We start from the raw sequence: 16,659 nt of genomic DNA, 5'->3' as shown, positions 1-16,659 counted from the left end.
AGACACTCAACCCGAGCGGACTCAAGGTGAGCGACCCATCGAAGCAGAGCTGATACACACCTCTTGTAGAAGTGAATCAAGCAATATTAGCTTGGTCGTTTTAGACAATGATGTAAAGTAACTTGGACAATCATATATTTTTGATATTTGTTAAAGGTCCGACCGGAAAAGTTAATTTTCATAAAATACAAGCACAAAGTAACTAAAATATTAATCCAAATAGGTATGTGTAATACTAAAAGATATCATTTTATCGAACATTAATAGTTGTCAACTTAAAACCTATGCCTTAACACGGAGAAAACAAAGCCTAACTGGGAACTAAATAGAGCTGCCATCTGGTGACAAAAACAGTAACTACATATTATATCATAGTGGTTGCATTGTATAAGGGCTTTAGGTGTAAAAAATGAACATAAGCAGTTGTCTGGTTTACATTTCTCAGACTTTTTTTTTTTCTCTCAACTTATAAAAAAGGATGAAAAGATTTGCCTACGACACCAAGTATTCCCAGGCGGTCACCCATCCAAGTACTAACTTGGCCCAATGTTGCTTAACTTCAGTGATCGGACGAGAACTGGTGCTTTCAACATGGTATGGCCGTAGACATTTGACCATGGAAAATGTGACTTATACTAAATGCAAAATGCTACAATACAGGAAAATTATGGAGGGATGATTTATTCTATACAACTCAGGTTGCACTTAACCAAAAATAAACAGAGAGAAAACCAAGCCTACCATGAACTAAAATGCTGCTGCCATCTGGTGAGACAATTTTGTTACTGTAATTTTAAAATAGCATGATGCCCGGGTAGCTCAGTCGGTAGAGCGTTAGGCTTTTAACCTAACGGTCCAGGGTTCGAGCCCCTGCTCGGGCGCTCCCATCTTTTGTTCAAGTCTCCAATCAGTGTGATACGTACGTAGTGACTAGAAAATGGCCGATTTATAAGAATTCCTCGATAGTCTAGTGGTGAGGATCTCCGCCTGTCACGTGGAAGGCCCGGGTTCGATTCCCGGTCGGGGAGAGATAACTTTTTCAACCTTGTGAAATTTCTTTTTTTTTCCATTAAATATTTCCGCCACTGCAAACTGTTCAATTTGGTAAAAGTATTATCTGGCCCGTAGGGGGATCGAACCCGTGACCTTCGCGTTATTAGCACGACGCTCTAACCAACTGAGCTAACGGGCCTGACTAATATGATGTGTATAAGTATAAGCACAATACAAAAACTACATACTTTTTTTCTTCTCTACTTGATTTTCTTTTTCTTGCCTTCCATAATGTTTTCTGTCAACAAATGCTACTATTTTCTTTTCTCTAACCAAGTCCCATTAGCGCAGAGGATAGCGCGTTGGACTTCTAATCCAAAGGTCCTGGGTTCGATCCCCAGATGGGATGCTAACATTGCATTTTGGCTAACCTTTTTGGCTTATCAAAACATGGGATTTCTTAATCCGTGAACACTATATTAACAGTCAGGATGGCCGAGTGGTCTAAGGCGCCAGACTCAAGGACAACTTCCTTGCTCTCTGATAGAGAGTGGTTGTGAGAATTCTGGTCCTCGATGAGGGCGTGGGTTCGAATCCCACTTCTGACAAAACTATTTTTTCAAAACACAACCAGGAGATGAAAAAGTGTTTGCCTGCCCCCGGTGAGGCTCGAACTCACGGCCTTCAGATTATGAGACTGACGCGCTGCCTACTGCGCTACGGAGGCTTGTTGGCAGTGTAGGATTACTACACTTTTTAAATGTACAAAAATGTACTCCTAGGCAACACAGATGAAAATGCGTCAGCCGGGAATCGAACCCGGGTCAACTGCTTGGAAGGCAGCTATGCTCACCACTATACCACTGACGCTTATTGTACAGAACTATAATGTACTCAAAAGTGAAAACCACAAATACATTTTTGCCTAGTAACTAGCACACTTTAGTCAGGAGTTTAAAGAAAAAAATTATGGCAATAAAGCTGTCTAACTGATGTAACAAGTTTCCGTGGTGTAGCGGTTATCACATCTGCCTAACACGCAGAAGGTCTCCGGTTCGATCCCGGACGGAAACAGAATCCCACGTGGTCTAACGGCTAGGATATCTGGCTTTCACCCAGGAGGCCCGGGTTCAACTCCCGGCGTGGGAAGCCTTTTGACACGAGTGATGCAATATATACTTTGTTGTTTTTGTGTTTGTTGTTGTTATTGTTATGTATGCTTTGCAAGTAATCTAGGTTAACCTCTTTCACAGACGAGGTGGCCGAGTGGTTAAGGCGTTGGACTGCTAATCCAATGGGCTCTGCCCGCGTGGGTTCGAATCCCATCTTCGTCGCGAGAATTATTTTGTGGAGCTTTGCTAAATCAGTGCTTGTCAGTCGTGATTTCATGCGTTTTGCAATGAGTGCCGCATTGTGGCAACCTGTCAGGTTGGCCGAGTGGTCTAAGGCGTGAGATTTAAGCTCTCATAATCGTAAGATTGCGTGGGTTCGAACCCCACACCTGACAAAAGTCTTATTTTAACACTATACCAGGAAGGCCATGTGAGTTGCAAGGTAACTTTCTGGTTTTGCAAAAAAAAAGTAAAAAAAAACACTAGATACTAACAAAATCTGACTTTCGCAGCCGGCAGGATTCGAACCTGCGCGGGGAAACCCCATTGGATTTCAAGTCCAACGCCTTAACCACTCGGCCACGACTGCTGGCTCTGGTTGACGGCCATCCATGAATACAGCATCACAGCTGGAAGCAATCGGCAGGTAAATTGATGAATTACAGGCTGCTACTGACAGTTAACAGGGCAAAAGCCAGGCTTGATGGTCTAGGCGGCATGATTCTCGCTTCGGGTGCGAGAGGTCCCGGGTTCAACTCCCGGTCAAGCCCATGGTTTTGCCTAATACTTTTGAAAATTGAAAAGAAAAAAAATTTGGAGTCGTCGGGATTTGAACCCGAGACCTTCTAAATGCGAATCAGACGCTCTACCAGCTGAGCTACGACCCCTGGTTTCCATCATAGGGGCCGGACGAAAGCAGCGCCTTTTTTCTATTGGTCGCTTGCATTGTATAGTGGATAGAAAAAAGGGAAAAAAAAAGACTTTCCTTTAGTTTCGCATGAATTCAAAGTTGCAGCAATTCTAACATCTGACTCTGTGGCGCAACGGTAGCGCGTCTGACTCCAGATCAGAAGGCTGCGTGTTCAAATCACGTCAGGGTCAACAGAATTGTCTTTTTGCAATTTGTGTAACAAATGCTGATCTTTATAGACAACTAAATTCTATACTCAAATGTACTTGCTTCGGCAGTACATATACTAAAATTGGAACGATACAGAGAAGATTAGCATGGCCCCTGCGCAAGGATGACACGCAAAATCGTGAAGCGTTCCACATTTTTGTGTCCGCATAACCCCATACAAATATTTTTTCACTAAAGTACTCATTTTGAACAACAGACAACTTCAAAGAAATAACAAAAATCATTGTTAATTGGAGATGCCGGGGATCGAACCCGGGGCCTCATACATGCAAAGCATGCGCTCTACCACTGAGCTACATCCCCCTGTTGAATGCATGAGCTGACTAATACTCAACTGAATCCTTTAGCAATTTCAAAGTCTTTAACACAAGGTGCAAACCGCAATAGCTTAGGTTAGGTTAGGTTAGGCTAGGTTAGGCTAGGTTTAAATTGTGCAACGTGAACAGGCAAGCCTCTATAGCTCAGTGGCAGAGCACTGGTCTTGTAAACCAGGGGTCGAGAGTTCAATCCTCTCTGGAGGCAGTTAATTTTGTAAAATCACTCACTGGAAAAACAATTTTTTTTTTAGGTGTTTGATGCTTTTGCACAGTAAGGCTGAAAAAAAAAACTTAAGAAACAATTTTTCTTATTCGCACAACTACCAGCACAACAGGCAGTTTGGCCGAGTGGTCTAAGGCGCTGGTTTTAGGCACCAGTCCGCAAGGGCGTGGGTTCGAATCCCACAGCTGTCAAAAATTTATTTTAGTAATAACTCGGTTACTATGAATCACAATTACAATTTAGTATCCTTCTGCCTTTCTAGATCAGATAAGATTCATCATTCTTGAGTGTACATACATAAACAATTAAATCAAAAGTTTCAAAGATTTTTACAAAACACATTGGAGGATTTTTCATGGCATAATTTAAATCACAAATCTTTATACATTTATATGGTTATTCAGTCAATTTTATTGAATTTGTTATTAACTTGATAGATTTAAAACAGTAGTAAAAAGAAAATACCAATCTATCTATATTCTTTAACAAACTTTTTTCCTTGATTGATTGTTGGTTAGTAAAGCATAGTTACAAAAAAAATTTGAAATCGAACCACAGTACCTGTATTTGATATTATGAGGTACTGCTAGAGAATATTTTAGTATTTTGGTAAGATAAAATGCTTTGTTTAAGTAAAAAAAAATATATTTTTGCTCTTTTCTTGGAAGACCCTGCCAGGTTTAAGGGTTGAAAAAGTGCTTGCTCTAGGTGAGGCTCGAACTCACAACCCCGGCATAACTTGTTGTACTGTCTATAAGTACCGTGCGCTAACCGATTGCGCCACTAGAGCAGCTTGCTTTCACTCTCCATATTTGCTACTACACTGCCTTCAAGAAACCTTGGAAGCACTGCAACCAAAACAACTTTTGCTAAAAAGATAATGTTACCCACGGCGAGACTCGAACTCGCAATCTTCGGTTTAGGAGACCGACGCCTTATCCATTAGGCCACGCAGGCTTGGTGTCACCCTGGCTGAAAAGTAAAAACTTAGAAATATCCAATTCTCTATCTTTTTTATCTCCTTTTTTTTTTGGATCGGGGATGTTGATATAATTACTTGGGGGTTCGACAAAATGTATTTTTCCGTTACCGGGAATCGAACCCGGGCCTGCTGGGTGAGAGCCAGCTATCCTGACCACTAGACCATAACGGAAGCTGGCGTAATTACACCCAAAATTAAACATGAAAAAAATTGCAATTCAACTGGTACATTGTGACAGAAATTGATATGATTGTTGACTGGAACCGTGGCGAAGTTCTGTAATCCTGCTACTGGGAGGTCAGAGTTTGGGATGGTTTGAGGCAGGGAACGCCTGGTTACCATTGAAACACGTTGAATTGGCGTCCGCACTAAGCCTGGCATCAACATGGCCACCTAGGAGGAGTCCTAGGTGATCAGGTTGCTTAATGAGGGGCGGATTGGGCCAGAGGGGAAACCCAGCAGCCAAGAGTTTCCGTGTCGGTCAGTAGTCGGACCGCGCTAATGAGTGTTCGGTGGTAATTAGCCCTACCAACATAAGTAAACCAATCTTTTTTTGTTTTTATATTTTAAGGCTCCATAGAATAATATTAAAAATAATGTAATATTATTAACTTGTATTAGCCTCCGTGGCGCAATCGGCTAGCGCGTTCGGCTGTTAACCGAAAGGTTGGTGGTTCGAGCCCACCCGGGGGCGACTTTATTTTATAGCAATTTTCTTTAATAGCCAAACGAATCTTTAAAATTTTCGATCTCGGCAGGATTCGAACCTGCAATCTTCTGATCCGTAGTCAGACGCGTTATCCGTTGCGCCACGAGACCTGGCTTAACCTAGTGACGTGGCTTTGTAGTTGCACATTTTATGTCTGTTTGTTATGTATCTTGGCTTGGTTTCTTGGTTAACAATGGTTCCTTAGTGTAGTGGTTATCACGTGTCCTTCACACGGACAAGGTCGCCGGTTCGATCCCGGCAGGAACCAATACATAAGGTTTTTTTTCTTTTCTTTTTATACAAAATAATTTTTTTTACCCTTTGGAGTTTAGATCTGCATCAAGGTCCTATGGTGTAATGGTTAGCACTCTGGACTCTGAATCCAGCGATCCGAGTTCAAATCTCGGTAGGACCTAAACTTTTTAGAGCCATGTAAAAGTGATCTTTTTTCCATCTTGACCAAGATAAGCAACATCATTTTAACTAGCCGTGATAGCTCAGTTGGGAGAGCGTTAGACTGAAGATCTAAAGGTCCCCGGTTCGATCCCGGGTCGCGGCATTTTTGCAAATCTTTACCCTATGTATGTGTAGCCATGGATAGTAGTAATAAAAGGATCAAGGCACCACCGAGAGTCGAACTCGGGATCTCCTGTTTACGAGACAGGCGCTTTAACCAACTAAGCCATGGCGCCTGAATTACCCTATTGTCAGTATATCACGAAACAAATTCAAATATATTTTTAAAAACTGTTCCATATAAAAAAAAATTCGCCCAACGTGGGGCTCGAACCCACGACCCTGAGATTAAGAGTCTCATGCTCTACCGACTGAGCTAGCCGGGCTATGTTAGCTGCCTGGGCTCTGCACTTTGTATGGTTGGTCTTTGCAATAGGTACACAAAAACTAACTACACGAATATCATTAAAGCAAGCCAGCAACGTTGGTTCAGTGGTAGAATGCTCGCCTGCCACGCGGGCGGCCCGGGTTCGATTCCCGGACGTTGCAGCAATTATTTTCTACAGTATCACAACTTTTTTGAGGCAATTTTTTAAAAATGGATAAGCCTACGACACCAAGTATTCCCAGGCGGTCACCCATCCAAGTACTAACTTGGCCCAATGTTGCTTAACTTCAGTGATCGGACGAGAACTGGTGTTTTCAACATGGTATGGCCGTAGACATTAATTGTGTGGGGTTTAGTTAGGTTTGGGCTAGGATTGGTTGGGTCAAAATTCCAAAAAGATTGAGCCTACGACACCAAGTATTCCCAGGCGGTCACCCATCCAAGTACTAACTTGGCCCAATGTTGCTTAACTTCAGTGATCGGACGAGAACTGGTGCTTTCAACATGGTATGGCCGTAGACATTAATTGTGTGGGGTTTAGTTAGGTTTGGGCTAGGATTGTTTGGGTCAAAATTCCAAAAATGTTAAGTCTACGACACCAAGTATTCCCAGGCGGTCACCCATCCAAGTACTAACTTGGCCCAATGTTGCTTAACTTCAGTGATCGGACGAGAACTGGTGCTTTCAACATGGTATGGCCGTAGACATTTGGTAAGGCATTTTCACATTATAATGTGGATATTACCATACCATCCTTCTGTATGGTTTGTTGCGTTGCGACCAGTGCTAACTCTTGGTAATCTTGTTATAACAAGTGACAGTTTGCATTATGTATTTGTCTAAACTGACCAAGCTAAATTTGCTTGATTCACTTCACTAAGAGGTGTGTATAGATCCAGTGGTTGCAGTGTGAACTGTAATGTTATTTCTGTCAGAGCTGATGATAGCTCACTATTTGCAATAGGAATGCATAACCCGTAAAGTAGCAAACATGTATTTTATGTAGTCAATAATTTGGCCTCTAGGTGTCGCATTTGTTTCAATGGAAGACCTCCTACCGAAGGTTTCATCAACAATGTATGTCACCAACCATTTGAAAAAGTATAAATATAGCATTTCTGAGGGGACACTTCAACTGAATCATGTTTTGTGTAAAGTCGTGAAGCTGGTCAGCAAAATATCTATAGTCTTTGTCACCCATACACTGAAATCGACTCTTTCCCTCATACTTACCTGGCGTGGAGGTTAACCATGATCACTAAGGTGGTTCCTCTAGGGTGAGGCTGTGCCATTGCACTCAGGCATGGCTGACCCCTACGATTACCCCAAACGTGGGTAACTCGAACGCACAATTTTTGGTAGTTGGGGACTGCGTTCGCGCATCCCCTAATAAATACAGAACAGACAACAGAATTAGAATGTTTAACTTAACCATCTAGTTCAAATTTTACACACCAGGAATTGCTAAAGTTTGTGTAGTTGGCCAGAAAAAGGCTTCTATCGAAGCCCAATTTAAAGTAAAGTCTTTGCTTTGAACTAGGCAGATTGACTATACTCTCTCTAACAATGATTAGGCAGCCTGCATGCCAATCTTTTGCCAGACAGTACCATAGTCAGGTTATGACTCTAAGGTAGTATACTGGAACTATTCTTTGGCATCGCTTCTCGGCCTTTTGGCTAAGATCAAAGTGTAGTATCTGTTCTTATCAGCTTAATATCTGATACGGGGACCATGTGTCCCCTTCGATATTAAACTCATTTTTGTTAGGGGATGAGGACTTGGAGCTTGCTCCAGCCTTATCACGGGTTGGCCTGGTATTGCAGTACCACCAGGATCGGCCCACTTGTCCCCAATTCTAAACTGGACCACTCAATACGTTGTGTACAACCTGTATCAAGTTTGCACAAGTCAACAAGCATGCTGCCAAAAGCACAATGGCTCCACTTCCTTTATGTAGTTCAATGTTTTAATGCTAGGTGGTGCAAACCCCTAAAGTTGAATGTCATTTATTGGATAATTTTCTGCCTCAAGTTATTCTAGGGGCTTGTGTTTTTTTGGTGAATAAGCTGAACTTTGACACAATCTCTACATGTCTTTGCTGACAACTACATTAGATTGGTCAACGGAACAAGCCTAACAGCTGCCAAGGATATGGAGCTATTTGTGTTGTTTGAGCATGTCCAGGATCTACCTACAGCACGAATAAATCTTTCGCCTTTTACTAAAGATTTCCGTGTAAGTGGATCATATTGGAATTACATCCAATTTATCTGAAGGCTTTTCATGAGAGAGCCCACTTAAAGAAACATATTACAACAGGCATGTAGGGACAGGATGTCAGGATGTGTTTACCACAAAACCATTCATCTCCAACCAACTGCTTCAAATTTGTAAAAATAAAACTGGCCAACCATGCTGACAAATAGCCTACGGTAGGAATGGCTAAAATTGCAGTTACCATTTGTCTAAACTGACCAAGCTATACTTGCTTGATTCACTTCACTAAAAGGTGTGTACAAGTGAACCAAGGATCACTCAGATATTGTCTTGCCGGGCTGAAGAAAGTCCTTACCTACTGCCAAAGTCTACTTACAGCAAGTCATATTAATCGTTCAGGTGTAAAGCTATATCAATCTGTATTTGGGTTATAAATTGACAGATTTCTGAATAATGATTTTCAGCAAGGGGTTGGGTTATACGAATAGCCAAAGAGCATGCCAGCAACGTTGGTTCAGTGGTAGAATGCTCGCCTGCCACGCGGGCGGCCCGGGTTCGATTCCCGGACGTTGCAGCAATTATTTTCTACGTTAACACAACTTTTCTGTTTTCAGTGACAAGGTAAGAAAGAAAGATGTAGAGTTTACGACACCAAGTATTCCCAGGCGGTCACCCATCCAAGTACTAACTTGGCCCAATGTTGCTTAACTTCAGTGATCGGACGAGAACTGGTGCTTTCAACATGGTATGGCCGTAGACATAAAGTTTCAACATGATTTTCAAACTTGTGTGAGGTTTAGTCAGGTTTGGGCTAGGATTGGTTGGGTCAAAATTCCAAAAATATTGAGCCTACGACACCAAGTATTCCCAGGCGGTCACCCATCCAAGTACTAACTTGGCCCAATGTTGCTTAACTTCAGTGATCGGACGAGAACTGGTGCTTTCAACATGGTATGGCCGTAGACATAAAGTTTCAACATGATTTTCAAACTTGTGTGAGGTTTAGTCAGGTTTGGGCTAGGATTGGTTGGGTCAAAATTCCAAAAATATTGAGCCTACGACACCAAGTATTCCCAGGCGGTCACCCATCCAAGTACTAACTTGGCCCAATGTTGCTTAACTTCAGTGATCAGACGAGAACTGGTGCTTTCAACATGGTATGGCCGTAGACATTTACTCTTAGCAAAGGCTCTTCTAACTTCTGGTTTATTAAATAACATTCTAATGCAACAAAAAGGTTTAAAGTTTTACTGGTTTAAATTTTCAGACTTTTGTTTTTCTTTGTGTGTTTATTTTTTTGTTTGGTGCTTGTGTAGTAGGGGGAAAAATGATACTTGGAGATGCGGGGTATCGATCCCCGTACCTCTCGCATGCTAAGCGAGCGCTCTACCATCTGAGCTACATCCCCTTGGGTTTCACCTTATGTTCTCAGTGATTAGAAATTTCTCTTGGACAAGAAAGAAAAAGAGACAAATTTGAAATATGGATAAAATGTTAGAGCCTACGACACCAAGTATTCCCAGGCGGTCACCCATCCAAGTACTAACTTGGCCCAATGTTGCTTAACTGCAGTGATCGGACGAGAACTGGTGCTTTCAACATGGTATGGCCGTAGACATATATCAACGGAAAATGTGGCGTAAATTAAATGCAAAATGCATTACGAAGAGAAAATGTGGCGTGAAATGAATGCAAAACGCTCAACAGTACAGGAATCTACGGACAAGGAAGAAAAAGAGACAAATTTTGAAATATGGATAAAATGTTAAAGCCTACGACACCAAGTATTCCCAGGCGGTCACCCATCCAAGTACTAACTTGGCCCAATGTTGCTTAACTTCAGTGATCAGATGAGAACTGGTGCTTTCAACATGGTATGGCCGTAGACATTTATCAAAGGAAAATGTGGCATAAACTAAATGGAAAATGCATTACCAAGAGAAAATACGTACAGGTATCTACGGTAAATAATTCAATGTTCTTGATTGGTTTCAGTGATTAGTGGGTTCTCTTTAACCCTGAATAAAGATGTTTGTGACTGACTAAGACAGACACTCAACCCGAGCGGACTCAAGGTGAGCGACCCATCGAAGCAGAGCTGATACACACCTCTTGTAGAAGTGAATCAAGCAATATTAGCTTGGTCGTTTTAGACAATGATGTAAAGTAACTTGGACAATCATATATTTTTGATATTTGTTAAAGGTCCGACCGGAAAAGTTAATTTTCATAAAATACAAGCACAAAGTAACTAAAATATTAATCCAAATAGGTATGTGTAATACTAAAAGATATCATTTTATCGAACATTAATAGTTGTCAACTTAAAACCTATGCCTTAACACGGAGAAAACAAAGCCTAACTGGGAACTAAATAGAGCTGCCATCTGGTGACAAAAACAGTAACTACATATTATATCATAGTGGTTGCATTGTATAAGGGCTTTAGGTGTAAAAAATGAACATAAGCAGTTGTCTGGTTTACATTTCTCAGACTTTTTTTTTTTCTCTCAACTTATAAAAAAGGATGAAAAGATTTGCCTACGACACCAAGTATTCCCAGGCGGTCACCCATCCAAGTACTAACTTGGCCCAATGTTGCTTAACTTCAGTGATCGGACGAGAACTGGTGCTTTCAACATGGTATGGCCGTAGACATTTGACCATGGAAAATGTGACTTATACTAAATGCAAAATGCTACAATACAGGAAAATTATGGAGGGATGATTTATTCTATACAACTCAGGTTGCACTTAACCAAAAATAAACAGAGAGAAAACCAAGCCTACCATGAACTAAAATGCTGCTGCCATCTGGTGAGACAATTTTGTTACTGTAATTTTAAAATAGCATGATGCCCGGGTAGCTCAGTCGGTAGAGCGTTAGGCTTTTAACCTAACGGTCCAGGGTTCGAGCCCCTGCTCGGGCGCTCCCATCTTTTGTTCAAGTCTCCAATCAGTGTGATACGTACGTAGTGACTAGAAAATGGCCGATTTATAAGAATTCCTCGATAGTCTAGTGGTGAGGATCTCCGCCTGTCACGTGGAAGGCCCGGGTTCGATTCCCGGTCGGGGAGAGATAACTTTTTCAACCTTGTGAAATTTCTTTTTTTTTTCCATTAAATATTTCCGCCACTGCAAACTGTTCAATTTGGTAAAAGTATTATCTGGCCCGTAGGGGGATCGAACCCGTGACCTTCGCGTTATTAGCACGACGCTCTAACCAACTGAGCTAACGGGCCTGACTAATATGATGTGTATAAGTATAAGCACAATACAAAAACTACATACTTTTTTTCTTCTCTACTTGATTTTCTTTTTCTTGCCTTCCATAATGTTTTCTGTCAACAAATGCTACTATTTTCTTTTCTCTAACCAAGTCCCATTAGCGCAGAGGATAGCGCGTTGGACTTCTAATCCAAAGGTCCTGGGTTCGATCCCCAGATGGGATGCTAACATTGCATTTTGGCTAACCTTTTTGGCTTATCAAAACATGGGATTTCTTAATCCGTGAACACTATATTAACAGTCAGGATGGCCGAGTGGTCTAAGGCGCCAGACTCAAGGACAACTTCCTTGCTCTCTGATAGAGAGTGGTTGTGAGAATTCTGGTCCTCGATGAGGGCGTGGGTTCGAATCCCACTTCTGACAAAACTATTTTTTCAAAACACAACCAGGAGATGAAAAAGTGTTTGCCTGCCCCCGGTGAGGCTCGAACTCACGGCCTTCAGATTATGAGACTGACGCGCTGCCTACTGCGCTACGGAGGCTTGTTGGCAGTGTAGGATTACTACACTTTTTAAATGTACAAAAATGTACTCCTAGGCAACACAGATGAAAATGCGTCAGCCGGGAATCGAACCCGGGTCAACTGCTTGGAAGGCAGCTATGCTCACCACTATACCACTGACGCTTATTGTACAGAACTATAATGTACTCAAAAGTGAAAACCACAAATACATTTTTGCCTAGTAACTAGCACACTTTAGTCAGGAGTTTAAAGAAAAAAATTATGGCAATAAAGCTGTCTAACTGATGTAACAAGTTTCCGTGGTGTAGCGGTTATCACATCTGCCTAACACGCAGAAGGTCTCCGGTTCGATCCCGGACGGAAACAGAATCCCACGTGGTCTAACGGCTAGGATATCTGGCTTTCACCCAGGAGGCCCGGGTTCAACTCCCGGCGTGGGAAGCCTTTTGACACGAGTGATGCAATATATACTTTGTTGTTTTTGTGTTTGTTGTTGTTATTGTTATGTATGCTTTGCAAGTAATCTAGGTTAACCTCTTTCACAGACGAGGTGGCCGAGTGGTTAAGGCGTTGGACTGCTAATCCAATGGGCTCTGCCCGCGTGGGTTCGAATCCCATCTTCGTCGCGAGAATTATTTTGTGGAGCTTTGCTAAATCAGTGCTTGTCAGTCGTGATTTCATGCGTTTTGCAATGAGTGCCGCATTGTGGCAACCTGTCAGGTTGGCCGAGTGGTCTAAGGCGTGAGATTTAAGCTCTCATAATCGTAAGATTGCGTGGGTTCGAACCCCACACCTGACAAAAGTCTTATTTTAACACTATACCAGGAAGGCCATGTGAGTTGCAAGGTAACTTTCTGGTTTTGCAAAAAAAAAGTAAAAAAAAACACTAGATACTAACAAAATCTGACTTTCGCAGCCGGCAGGATTCGAACCTGCGCGGGGAAACCCCATTGGATTTCAAGTCCAACGCCTTAACCACTCGGCCACGACTGCTGGCTCTGGTTGACGGCCATCCATGAATACAGCATCACAGCTGGAAGCAATCGGCAGGTAAATTGATGAATTACAGGCTGCTACTGACAGTTAACAGGGCAAAAGCCAGGCTTGATGGTCTAGGCGGCATGATTCTCGCTTCGGGTGCGAGAGGTCCCGGGTTCAACTCCCGGTCAAGCCCATGGTTTTGCCTAATACTTTTGAAAATTGAAAAGAAAAAAAATTTGGAGTCGTCGGGATTTGAACCCGAGACCTTCTAAATGCGAATCAGACGCTCTACCAGCTGAGCTACGACCCCTGGTCTCCATCATAGGGGCCGGACGAAAGCAGCGCCTTTTTTCTATTGGTCGCTTGCATTGTATAGTGGATAGAAAAAAGGGAAAAAAAAAAGACTTTCCTTTAGTTTCGCATGAATTCAAAGTTGCAGCAATTCTAACATCTGACTCTGTGGCGCAACGGTAGCGCGTCTGACTCCAGATCAGAAGGCTGCGTGTTCAAATCACGTCAGGGTCAACAGAATTGTCTTTTTGCAATTTGTGTAACAAATGCTGATCTTTATAGACAACTAAATTCTATACTCAAATGTACTTGCTTCGGCAGTACATATACTAAAATTGGAACGATACAGAGAAGATTAGCATGGCCCCTGCGCAAGGATGACACGCAAAATCGTGAAGCGTTCCACATTTTTGTGTCCGCATAACCCCATACAAATATTTTTTCACTAAAGTACTCATTTTGAACAACAGACAACTTCAAAGAAATAACAAAAATCATTGTTAATTGGAGATGCCGGGGATCGAACCCGGGGCCTCATACATGCAAAGCATGCGCTCTACCACTGAGCTACATCCCCCTGTTGAATGCATGAGCTGACTAATACTCAACTGAATCCTTTAGCAATTTCAAAGTCTTTAACACAAGGTGCAAACCGCAATAGCTTAGGTTAGGTTAGGTTAGGCTAGGTTAGGCTAGGTTTAAATTGTGCAACGTGAACAGGCAAGCCTCTATAGCTCAGTGGCAGAGCACTGGTCTTGTAAACCAGGGGTCGAGAGTTCAATCCTCTCTGGAGGCAGTTAATTTTGTAAAATCACTCACTGGAAAAACAATTTTTTTTTTAGGTGTTTGATGCTTTTGCACAGTAAGGCTGAAAAAAAAAACTTAAGAAACAATTTTTCTTATTCGCACAACTACCAGCACAACAGGCAGTTTGGCCGAGTGGTCTAAGGCGCTGGTTTTAGGCACCAGTCCGCAAGGGCGTGGGTTCGAATCCCACAGCTGTCAAAAATTTATTTTAGTAATAACTCGGTTACTATGAATCACAATTACAATTTAGTATCCTTCTGCCTTTCTAGATCAGATAAGATTCATCATTCTTGAGTGTACATACATAAACAATTAAATCAAAAGTTTCAAAGATTTTTACAAAACACATTGGAGGATTTTTCATGGCATAATTTAAATCACAAATCTTTATACATTTATATGGTTATTCAGTCAATTTTATTGAATTTGTTATTAACTTGATAGATTTAAAACAGTAGTAAAAAGAAAATACCAATCTATCTATATTCTTTAACAAACTTTTTTCCTTGATTGATTGTTGGTTAGTAAAGCATAGTTACAAAAAAAATTTGAAATCGAACCACAGTACCTGTATTTGATATTATGAGGTACTGCTAGAGAATATTTTAGTATTTTGGTAAGATAAAATGCTTTGTTTAAGTAAAAAAAAATATATTTTTGCTCTTTTCTTGGAAGACCCTGCCAGGTTTAAGGGTTGAAAAAGTGCTTGCTCTAGGTGAGGCTCGAACTCACAACCCCGGCATAACTTGTTGTACTGTCTATAAGTACCGTGCGCTAACCGATTGCGCCACTAGAGCAGCTTGCTTTCACTCTCCATATTTGCTACTACACTGCCTTCAAGAAACCTTGGAAGCACTGCAACCAAAACAACTTTTGCTAAAAAGATAATGTTACCCACGGCGAGACTCGAACTCGCAATCTTCGGTTTAGGAGACCGACGCCTTATCCATTAGGCCACGCAGGCTTGGTGTCACCCTGGCTGAAAAGTAAAAACTTAGAAATATCCAATTCTCTATCTTTTTTATCTCCTTTTTTTTTTGGATCGGGGATGTTGATATAATTACTTGGGGGTTCGACAAAATGTATTTTTCCGTTACCGGGAATCGAACCCGGGCCTGCTGGGTGAGAGCCAGCTATCCTGACCACTAGACCATAACGGAAGCTGGCGTAATTACACCCAAAATTAAACATGAAAAAAATTGCAATTCAACTGGTACATTGTGACAGAAATTGATATGATTGTTGACTGGAACCGTGGCGAAGTTCTGTAATCCTGCTACTGGGAGGTCAGAGTTTGGGATGGTTTGAGGCAGGGAACGCCTGGTTACCATTGAAACACGTTGAATTGGCGTCCGCACTAAGCCTGGCATCAACATGGTCACCTAGGAGGAGTCCTAGGTGATCAGGTTGCTTAATGAGGGGCGGATTGGGCCAGAGGGGAAACCCAGCAGCCAAGAGTTTCCGTGTCGGTCAGTAGTCGGACCGCGCTAATGAGTGTTCGGTGGTAATTAGCCCTACCAACATAAGTAAACCAATCTTTTTTTGTTTTTATATTTTAAGGCTCCATAGAATAATATTAAAAATAATGTAATATTATTAACTTGTATTAGCCTCCGTGGCGCAATCGGCTAGCGCGTTCGGCTGTTAACCGAAAGGTTGGTGGTTCGAGCCCACCCGGGGGCGACTTTATTTTATAGCAATTTTCTTTAATAGCCAAACGAATCTTTAAAATTTTCGATCTCGGCAGGATTCGAACCTGCAATCTTCTGATCCGTAGTCAGACGCGTTATCCGTTGCGCCACGAGACCTGGCTTAACCTAGTGACGTGGCTTTGTAGTTGCACATTTTATGTCTGTTTGTTATGTATCTTGGCTTGGTTTCTTGGTTAACAATGGTTCCTTAGTGTAGTGGTTATCACGTGTCCTTCACACGGACAAGGTCGCCGGTTCGATCCCGGCAGGAACCAATACATAAGGTTTTTTTTCTTTTCTTTTTATACAAAATAATTTTTTTTACCCTTTGGAGTTTAGATCTGCATCAAGGTCCTATGGTGTAATGGTTAGCACTCTGGACTCTGAATCCAGCGATCCGAGTTCAAATCTCGGTAGGACCTAAACTTTTTAGAGCCATGTAAAAGTGATCTTTTTTCCATCTTGACCAAGATAAGCAACATCATTTTAACTAGCCGTGATAGCTCAGTTGGGAGAGCGTTAGACTGAAGATCTAAAGGTCCCCGGTTCGATCCCGGGTCGCGGCATTTTTGCAAATCTTTACCCTATGTATGTGTAGC

At 41.9% G+C, this 16,659-nt stretch overlaps 72 non-coding genes across 72 annotated transcripts; 39 read left to right on the top strand and 33 right to left on the bottom strand.

The window, feature by feature from the left end:
- Positions 1-489: 489 nt before the first annotated feature.
- LOC145311411 (5S ribosomal RNA) lies at positions 490-608 on the bottom strand. Its single transcript, XR_013876691.1, has one exon. It is a non-coding gene; the product is annotated as a 5S ribosomal RNA (ribosomal RNA).
- Positions 609-808: 200 nt separating this feature from the next.
- TRNAK-UUU (transfer RNA lysine (anticodon UUU)) lies at positions 809-881 on the top strand. The gene has a single exon. It is a non-coding gene; the product is annotated as a tRNA-Lys (tRNA).
- A 75-nt stretch (positions 882-956) lies between these two features.
- Positions 957-1,028, top strand: TRNAD-GUC (transfer RNA aspartic acid (anticodon GUC)). Its single transcript has one exon. It is a non-coding gene; the product is annotated as a tRNA-Asp (tRNA).
- Positions 1,029-1,118: 90 nt separating this feature from the next.
- On the bottom strand, positions 1,119-1,192 carry TRNAI-AAU (transfer RNA isoleucine (anticodon AAU)). Its single transcript has one exon. It is a non-coding gene; the product is annotated as a tRNA-Ile (tRNA).
- Positions 1,193-1,329: 137 nt separating this feature from the next.
- Positions 1,330-1,402, top strand: TRNAR-UCU (transfer RNA arginine (anticodon UCU)). The gene has a single exon. It is a non-coding gene; the product is annotated as a tRNA-Arg (tRNA).
- A 76-nt stretch (positions 1,403-1,478) lies between these two features.
- On the top strand, positions 1,479-1,601 carry TRNAL-CAA (transfer RNA leucine (anticodon CAA)). The gene is made up of 2 exons: positions 1,479-1,516; positions 1,557-1,601. It is a non-coding gene; the product is annotated as a tRNA-Leu (tRNA).
- A 46-nt stretch (positions 1,602-1,647) lies between these two features.
- On the bottom strand, positions 1,648-1,720 carry TRNAM-CAU (transfer RNA methionine (anticodon CAU)). The gene has a single exon. It is a non-coding gene; the product is annotated as a tRNA-Met (tRNA).
- Positions 1,721-1,791: 71 nt separating this feature from the next.
- TRNAG-UCC (transfer RNA glycine (anticodon UCC)) lies at positions 1,792-1,863 on the bottom strand. The gene has a single exon. It is a non-coding gene; the product is annotated as a tRNA-Gly (tRNA).
- Positions 1,864-1,994: 131 nt separating this feature from the next.
- Positions 1,995-2,067, top strand: TRNAV-AAC (transfer RNA valine (anticodon AAC)). The gene has a single exon. It is a non-coding gene; the product is annotated as a tRNA-Val (tRNA).
- Positions 2,068-2,070: 3 nt separating this feature from the next.
- TRNAE-UUC (transfer RNA glutamic acid (anticodon UUC)) lies at positions 2,071-2,142 on the top strand. The gene has a single exon. It is a non-coding gene; the product is annotated as a tRNA-Glu (tRNA).
- A 103-nt stretch (positions 2,143-2,245) lies between these two features.
- Positions 2,246-2,327, top strand: TRNAS-GCU (transfer RNA serine (anticodon GCU)). The gene has a single exon. It is a non-coding gene; the product is annotated as a tRNA-Ser (tRNA).
- An 89-nt stretch (positions 2,328-2,416) lies between these two features.
- TRNAL-UAA (transfer RNA leucine (anticodon UAA)) lies at positions 2,417-2,500 on the top strand. The gene has a single exon. It is a non-coding gene; the product is annotated as a tRNA-Leu (tRNA).
- A 112-nt stretch (positions 2,501-2,612) lies between these two features.
- On the bottom strand, positions 2,613-2,694 carry TRNAS-UGA (transfer RNA serine (anticodon UGA)). Its single transcript has one exon. It is a non-coding gene; the product is annotated as a tRNA-Ser (tRNA).
- Positions 2,695-2,802: 108 nt separating this feature from the next.
- On the top strand, positions 2,803-2,875 carry TRNAP-CGG (transfer RNA proline (anticodon CGG)). The gene has a single exon. It is a non-coding gene; the product is annotated as a tRNA-Pro (tRNA).
- A 44-nt stretch (positions 2,876-2,919) lies between these two features.
- On the bottom strand, positions 2,920-2,992 carry TRNAA-CGC (transfer RNA alanine (anticodon CGC)). Its single transcript has one exon. It is a non-coding gene; the product is annotated as a tRNA-Ala (tRNA).
- Positions 2,993-3,134: 142 nt separating this feature from the next.
- Positions 3,135-3,206, top strand: TRNAW-CCA (transfer RNA tryptophan (anticodon CCA)). The gene has a single exon. It is a non-coding gene; the product is annotated as a tRNA-Trp (tRNA).
- Positions 3,207-3,277: 71 nt separating this feature from the next.
- On the top strand, positions 3,278-3,384 carry LOC145311377 (U6 spliceosomal RNA). Its single transcript, XR_013876660.1, has one exon. It is a non-coding gene; the product is annotated as a U6 spliceosomal RNA (small nuclear RNA).
- Positions 3,385-3,477: 93 nt separating this feature from the next.
- TRNAA-UGC (transfer RNA alanine (anticodon UGC)) lies at positions 3,478-3,549 on the bottom strand. The gene has a single exon. It is a non-coding gene; the product is annotated as a tRNA-Ala (tRNA).
- A 147-nt stretch (positions 3,550-3,696) lies between these two features.
- TRNAT-UGU (transfer RNA threonine (anticodon UGU)) lies at positions 3,697-3,768 on the top strand. Its single transcript has one exon. It is a non-coding gene; the product is annotated as a tRNA-Thr (tRNA).
- Positions 3,769-3,897: 129 nt separating this feature from the next.
- Positions 3,898-3,977, top strand: TRNAL-UAG (transfer RNA leucine (anticodon UAG)). Its single transcript has one exon. It is a non-coding gene; the product is annotated as a tRNA-Leu (tRNA).
- Positions 3,978-4,486: 509 nt separating this feature from the next.
- On the bottom strand, positions 4,487-4,576 carry TRNAI-UAU (transfer RNA isoleucine (anticodon UAU)). Its single transcript is given in 2 exon segments — positions 4,487-4,522; positions 4,539-4,576. It is a non-coding gene; the product is annotated as a tRNA-Ile (tRNA).
- A 94-nt stretch (positions 4,577-4,670) lies between these two features.
- Positions 4,671-4,743, bottom strand: TRNAR-CCU (transfer RNA arginine (anticodon CCU)). Its single transcript has one exon. It is a non-coding gene; the product is annotated as a tRNA-Arg (tRNA).
- Positions 4,744-4,867: 124 nt separating this feature from the next.
- Positions 4,868-4,939, bottom strand: TRNAE-CUC (transfer RNA glutamic acid (anticodon CUC)). The gene has a single exon. It is a non-coding gene; the product is annotated as a tRNA-Glu (tRNA).
- Positions 4,940-5,388: 449 nt separating this feature from the next.
- Positions 5,389-5,462, top strand: TRNAN-GUU (transfer RNA asparagine (anticodon GUU)). Its single transcript has one exon. It is a non-coding gene; the product is annotated as a tRNA-Asn (tRNA).
- A 52-nt stretch (positions 5,463-5,514) lies between these two features.
- Positions 5,515-5,587, bottom strand: TRNAR-ACG (transfer RNA arginine (anticodon ACG)). The gene has a single exon. It is a non-coding gene; the product is annotated as a tRNA-Arg (tRNA).
- An 85-nt stretch (positions 5,588-5,672) lies between these two features.
- TRNAV-CAC (transfer RNA valine (anticodon CAC)) lies at positions 5,673-5,745 on the top strand. Its single transcript has one exon. It is a non-coding gene; the product is annotated as a tRNA-Val (tRNA).
- A 75-nt stretch (positions 5,746-5,820) lies between these two features.
- Positions 5,821-5,892, top strand: TRNAQ-CUG (transfer RNA glutamine (anticodon CUG)). The gene has a single exon. It is a non-coding gene; the product is annotated as a tRNA-Gln (tRNA).
- A 71-nt stretch (positions 5,893-5,963) lies between these two features.
- Positions 5,964-6,036, top strand: TRNAF-GAA (transfer RNA phenylalanine (anticodon GAA)). The gene has a single exon. It is a non-coding gene; the product is annotated as a tRNA-Phe (tRNA).
- A 59-nt stretch (positions 6,037-6,095) lies between these two features.
- TRNAT-CGU (transfer RNA threonine (anticodon CGU)) lies at positions 6,096-6,169 on the bottom strand. The gene has a single exon. It is a non-coding gene; the product is annotated as a tRNA-Thr (tRNA).
- Positions 6,170-6,246: 77 nt separating this feature from the next.
- On the bottom strand, positions 6,247-6,319 carry TRNAK-CUU (transfer RNA lysine (anticodon CUU)). The gene has a single exon. It is a non-coding gene; the product is annotated as a tRNA-Lys (tRNA).
- A 92-nt stretch (positions 6,320-6,411) lies between these two features.
- TRNAG-GCC (transfer RNA glycine (anticodon GCC)) lies at positions 6,412-6,482 on the top strand. Its single transcript has one exon. It is a non-coding gene; the product is annotated as a tRNA-Gly (tRNA).
- A 56-nt stretch (positions 6,483-6,538) lies between these two features.
- LOC145311402 (5S ribosomal RNA) lies at positions 6,539-6,657 on the bottom strand. Its single transcript, XR_013876683.1, has one exon. It is a non-coding gene; the product is annotated as a 5S ribosomal RNA (ribosomal RNA).
- A 66-nt stretch (positions 6,658-6,723) lies between these two features.
- On the bottom strand, positions 6,724-6,842 carry LOC145311395 (5S ribosomal RNA). The gene has a single exon (XR_013876677.1). It is a non-coding gene; the product is annotated as a 5S ribosomal RNA (ribosomal RNA).
- A 66-nt stretch (positions 6,843-6,908) lies between these two features.
- Positions 6,909-7,027, bottom strand: LOC145311349 (5S ribosomal RNA). The gene has a single exon (XR_013876634.1). It is a non-coding gene; the product is annotated as a 5S ribosomal RNA (ribosomal RNA).
- Positions 7,028-7,546: 519 nt separating this feature from the next.
- LOC145311356 (U1 spliceosomal RNA) lies at positions 7,547-7,711 on the top strand. The gene has a single exon (XR_013876640.1). It is a non-coding gene; the product is annotated as a U1 spliceosomal RNA (small nuclear RNA).
- A 267-nt stretch (positions 7,712-7,978) lies between these two features.
- On the top strand, positions 7,979-8,170 carry LOC145311363 (U2 spliceosomal RNA). Its single transcript, XR_013876647.1, has one exon. It is a non-coding gene; the product is annotated as a U2 spliceosomal RNA (small nuclear RNA).
- Positions 8,171-8,499: 329 nt separating this feature from the next.
- LOC145311369 (U5 spliceosomal RNA) lies at positions 8,500-8,617 on the top strand. The gene has a single exon (XR_013876653.1). It is a non-coding gene; the product is annotated as a U5 spliceosomal RNA (small nuclear RNA).
- A 425-nt stretch (positions 8,618-9,042) lies between these two features.
- TRNAG-GCC (transfer RNA glycine (anticodon GCC)) lies at positions 9,043-9,113 on the top strand. Its single transcript has one exon. It is a non-coding gene; the product is annotated as a tRNA-Gly (tRNA).
- A 66-nt stretch (positions 9,114-9,179) lies between these two features.
- On the bottom strand, positions 9,180-9,298 carry LOC145311347 (5S ribosomal RNA). The gene has a single exon (XR_013876632.1). It is a non-coding gene; the product is annotated as a 5S ribosomal RNA (ribosomal RNA).
- Positions 9,299-9,385: 87 nt separating this feature from the next.
- On the bottom strand, positions 9,386-9,504 carry LOC145311394 (5S ribosomal RNA). The gene has a single exon (XR_013876676.1). It is a non-coding gene; the product is annotated as a 5S ribosomal RNA (ribosomal RNA).
- Positions 9,505-9,591: 87 nt separating this feature from the next.
- On the bottom strand, positions 9,592-9,710 carry LOC145311417 (5S ribosomal RNA). The gene has a single exon (XR_013876697.1). It is a non-coding gene; the product is annotated as a 5S ribosomal RNA (ribosomal RNA).
- A 164-nt stretch (positions 9,711-9,874) lies between these two features.
- Positions 9,875-9,947, bottom strand: TRNAA-AGC (transfer RNA alanine (anticodon AGC)). The gene has a single exon. It is a non-coding gene; the product is annotated as a tRNA-Ala (tRNA).
- Positions 9,948-10,037: 90 nt separating this feature from the next.
- LOC145311425 (5S ribosomal RNA) lies at positions 10,038-10,156 on the bottom strand. The gene has a single exon (XR_013876704.1). It is a non-coding gene; the product is annotated as a 5S ribosomal RNA (ribosomal RNA).
- A 152-nt stretch (positions 10,157-10,308) lies between these two features.
- On the bottom strand, positions 10,309-10,427 carry LOC145311381 (5S ribosomal RNA). Its single transcript, XR_013876664.1, has one exon. It is a non-coding gene; the product is annotated as a 5S ribosomal RNA (ribosomal RNA).
- A 650-nt stretch (positions 10,428-11,077) lies between these two features.
- On the bottom strand, positions 11,078-11,196 carry LOC145311409 (5S ribosomal RNA). The gene has a single exon (XR_013876689.1). It is a non-coding gene; the product is annotated as a 5S ribosomal RNA (ribosomal RNA).
- Positions 11,197-11,396: 200 nt separating this feature from the next.
- On the top strand, positions 11,397-11,469 carry TRNAK-UUU (transfer RNA lysine (anticodon UUU)). Its single transcript has one exon. It is a non-coding gene; the product is annotated as a tRNA-Lys (tRNA).
- A 75-nt stretch (positions 11,470-11,544) lies between these two features.
- Positions 11,545-11,616, top strand: TRNAD-GUC (transfer RNA aspartic acid (anticodon GUC)). Its single transcript has one exon. It is a non-coding gene; the product is annotated as a tRNA-Asp (tRNA).
- A 91-nt stretch (positions 11,617-11,707) lies between these two features.
- On the bottom strand, positions 11,708-11,781 carry TRNAI-AAU (transfer RNA isoleucine (anticodon AAU)). The gene has a single exon. It is a non-coding gene; the product is annotated as a tRNA-Ile (tRNA).
- A 137-nt stretch (positions 11,782-11,918) lies between these two features.
- On the top strand, positions 11,919-11,991 carry TRNAR-UCU (transfer RNA arginine (anticodon UCU)). The gene has a single exon. It is a non-coding gene; the product is annotated as a tRNA-Arg (tRNA).
- A 76-nt stretch (positions 11,992-12,067) lies between these two features.
- Positions 12,068-12,190, top strand: TRNAL-CAA (transfer RNA leucine (anticodon CAA)). Its single transcript has 2 exons — positions 12,068-12,105; positions 12,146-12,190. It is a non-coding gene; the product is annotated as a tRNA-Leu (tRNA).
- A 46-nt stretch (positions 12,191-12,236) lies between these two features.
- Positions 12,237-12,309, bottom strand: TRNAM-CAU (transfer RNA methionine (anticodon CAU)). The gene has a single exon. It is a non-coding gene; the product is annotated as a tRNA-Met (tRNA).
- A 71-nt stretch (positions 12,310-12,380) lies between these two features.
- TRNAG-UCC (transfer RNA glycine (anticodon UCC)) lies at positions 12,381-12,452 on the bottom strand. The gene has a single exon. It is a non-coding gene; the product is annotated as a tRNA-Gly (tRNA).
- Positions 12,453-12,583: 131 nt separating this feature from the next.
- TRNAV-AAC (transfer RNA valine (anticodon AAC)) lies at positions 12,584-12,656 on the top strand. The gene has a single exon. It is a non-coding gene; the product is annotated as a tRNA-Val (tRNA).
- Positions 12,657-12,659: 3 nt separating this feature from the next.
- On the top strand, positions 12,660-12,731 carry TRNAE-UUC (transfer RNA glutamic acid (anticodon UUC)). Its single transcript has one exon. It is a non-coding gene; the product is annotated as a tRNA-Glu (tRNA).
- Positions 12,732-12,834: 103 nt separating this feature from the next.
- Positions 12,835-12,916, top strand: TRNAS-GCU (transfer RNA serine (anticodon GCU)). Its single transcript has one exon. It is a non-coding gene; the product is annotated as a tRNA-Ser (tRNA).
- Positions 12,917-13,005: 89 nt separating this feature from the next.
- TRNAL-UAA (transfer RNA leucine (anticodon UAA)) lies at positions 13,006-13,089 on the top strand. The gene has a single exon. It is a non-coding gene; the product is annotated as a tRNA-Leu (tRNA).
- Positions 13,090-13,201: 112 nt separating this feature from the next.
- TRNAS-UGA (transfer RNA serine (anticodon UGA)) lies at positions 13,202-13,283 on the bottom strand. Its single transcript has one exon. It is a non-coding gene; the product is annotated as a tRNA-Ser (tRNA).
- A 108-nt stretch (positions 13,284-13,391) lies between these two features.
- Positions 13,392-13,464, top strand: TRNAP-CGG (transfer RNA proline (anticodon CGG)). Its single transcript has one exon. It is a non-coding gene; the product is annotated as a tRNA-Pro (tRNA).
- Positions 13,465-13,508: 44 nt separating this feature from the next.
- Positions 13,509-13,581, bottom strand: TRNAA-CGC (transfer RNA alanine (anticodon CGC)). Its single transcript has one exon. It is a non-coding gene; the product is annotated as a tRNA-Ala (tRNA).
- Positions 13,582-13,724: 143 nt separating this feature from the next.
- On the top strand, positions 13,725-13,796 carry TRNAW-CCA (transfer RNA tryptophan (anticodon CCA)). Its single transcript has one exon. It is a non-coding gene; the product is annotated as a tRNA-Trp (tRNA).
- Positions 13,797-13,867: 71 nt separating this feature from the next.
- Positions 13,868-13,974, top strand: LOC145311376 (U6 spliceosomal RNA). The gene has a single exon (XR_013876659.1). It is a non-coding gene; the product is annotated as a U6 spliceosomal RNA (small nuclear RNA).
- Positions 13,975-14,067: 93 nt separating this feature from the next.
- Positions 14,068-14,139, bottom strand: TRNAA-UGC (transfer RNA alanine (anticodon UGC)). Its single transcript has one exon. It is a non-coding gene; the product is annotated as a tRNA-Ala (tRNA).
- A 147-nt stretch (positions 14,140-14,286) lies between these two features.
- TRNAT-UGU (transfer RNA threonine (anticodon UGU)) lies at positions 14,287-14,358 on the top strand. Its single transcript has one exon. It is a non-coding gene; the product is annotated as a tRNA-Thr (tRNA).
- A 129-nt stretch (positions 14,359-14,487) lies between these two features.
- TRNAL-UAG (transfer RNA leucine (anticodon UAG)) lies at positions 14,488-14,567 on the top strand. Its single transcript has one exon. It is a non-coding gene; the product is annotated as a tRNA-Leu (tRNA).
- Positions 14,568-15,076: 509 nt separating this feature from the next.
- Positions 15,077-15,166, bottom strand: TRNAI-UAU (transfer RNA isoleucine (anticodon UAU)). Its single transcript is given in 2 exon segments — positions 15,077-15,112; positions 15,129-15,166. It is a non-coding gene; the product is annotated as a tRNA-Ile (tRNA).
- A 94-nt stretch (positions 15,167-15,260) lies between these two features.
- On the bottom strand, positions 15,261-15,333 carry TRNAR-CCU (transfer RNA arginine (anticodon CCU)). Its single transcript has one exon. It is a non-coding gene; the product is annotated as a tRNA-Arg (tRNA).
- A 124-nt stretch (positions 15,334-15,457) lies between these two features.
- TRNAE-CUC (transfer RNA glutamic acid (anticodon CUC)) lies at positions 15,458-15,529 on the bottom strand. The gene has a single exon. It is a non-coding gene; the product is annotated as a tRNA-Glu (tRNA).
- Positions 15,530-15,978: 449 nt separating this feature from the next.
- On the top strand, positions 15,979-16,052 carry TRNAN-GUU (transfer RNA asparagine (anticodon GUU)). Its single transcript has one exon. It is a non-coding gene; the product is annotated as a tRNA-Asn (tRNA).
- A 52-nt stretch (positions 16,053-16,104) lies between these two features.
- Positions 16,105-16,177, bottom strand: TRNAR-ACG (transfer RNA arginine (anticodon ACG)). The gene has a single exon. It is a non-coding gene; the product is annotated as a tRNA-Arg (tRNA).
- An 85-nt stretch (positions 16,178-16,262) lies between these two features.
- Positions 16,263-16,335, top strand: TRNAV-CAC (transfer RNA valine (anticodon CAC)). Its single transcript has one exon. It is a non-coding gene; the product is annotated as a tRNA-Val (tRNA).
- Positions 16,336-16,410: 75 nt separating this feature from the next.
- TRNAQ-CUG (transfer RNA glutamine (anticodon CUG)) lies at positions 16,411-16,482 on the top strand. Its single transcript has one exon. It is a non-coding gene; the product is annotated as a tRNA-Gln (tRNA).
- A 71-nt stretch (positions 16,483-16,553) lies between these two features.
- TRNAF-GAA (transfer RNA phenylalanine (anticodon GAA)) lies at positions 16,554-16,626 on the top strand. The gene has a single exon. It is a non-coding gene; the product is annotated as a tRNA-Phe (tRNA).
- The last annotated feature ends 33 nt before the right edge of the window (positions 16,627-16,659 follow it).

Source organism: Acartia tonsa, unplaced genomic scaffold, assembly GCF_053477335.1.
Source record: "Acartia tonsa isolate MP-2025a unplaced genomic scaffold, ASM5347733v1 sca8, whole genome shotgun sequence".
Lineage (NCBI taxonomy): Eukaryota > Metazoa > Arthropoda > Copepoda > Calanoida > Acartiidae > Acartia > Acartia tonsa.
The sequence above is the reverse complement of the archived record's forward strand: the minus strand, read 5'-3'. Positions and strand labels throughout refer to the sequence as shown.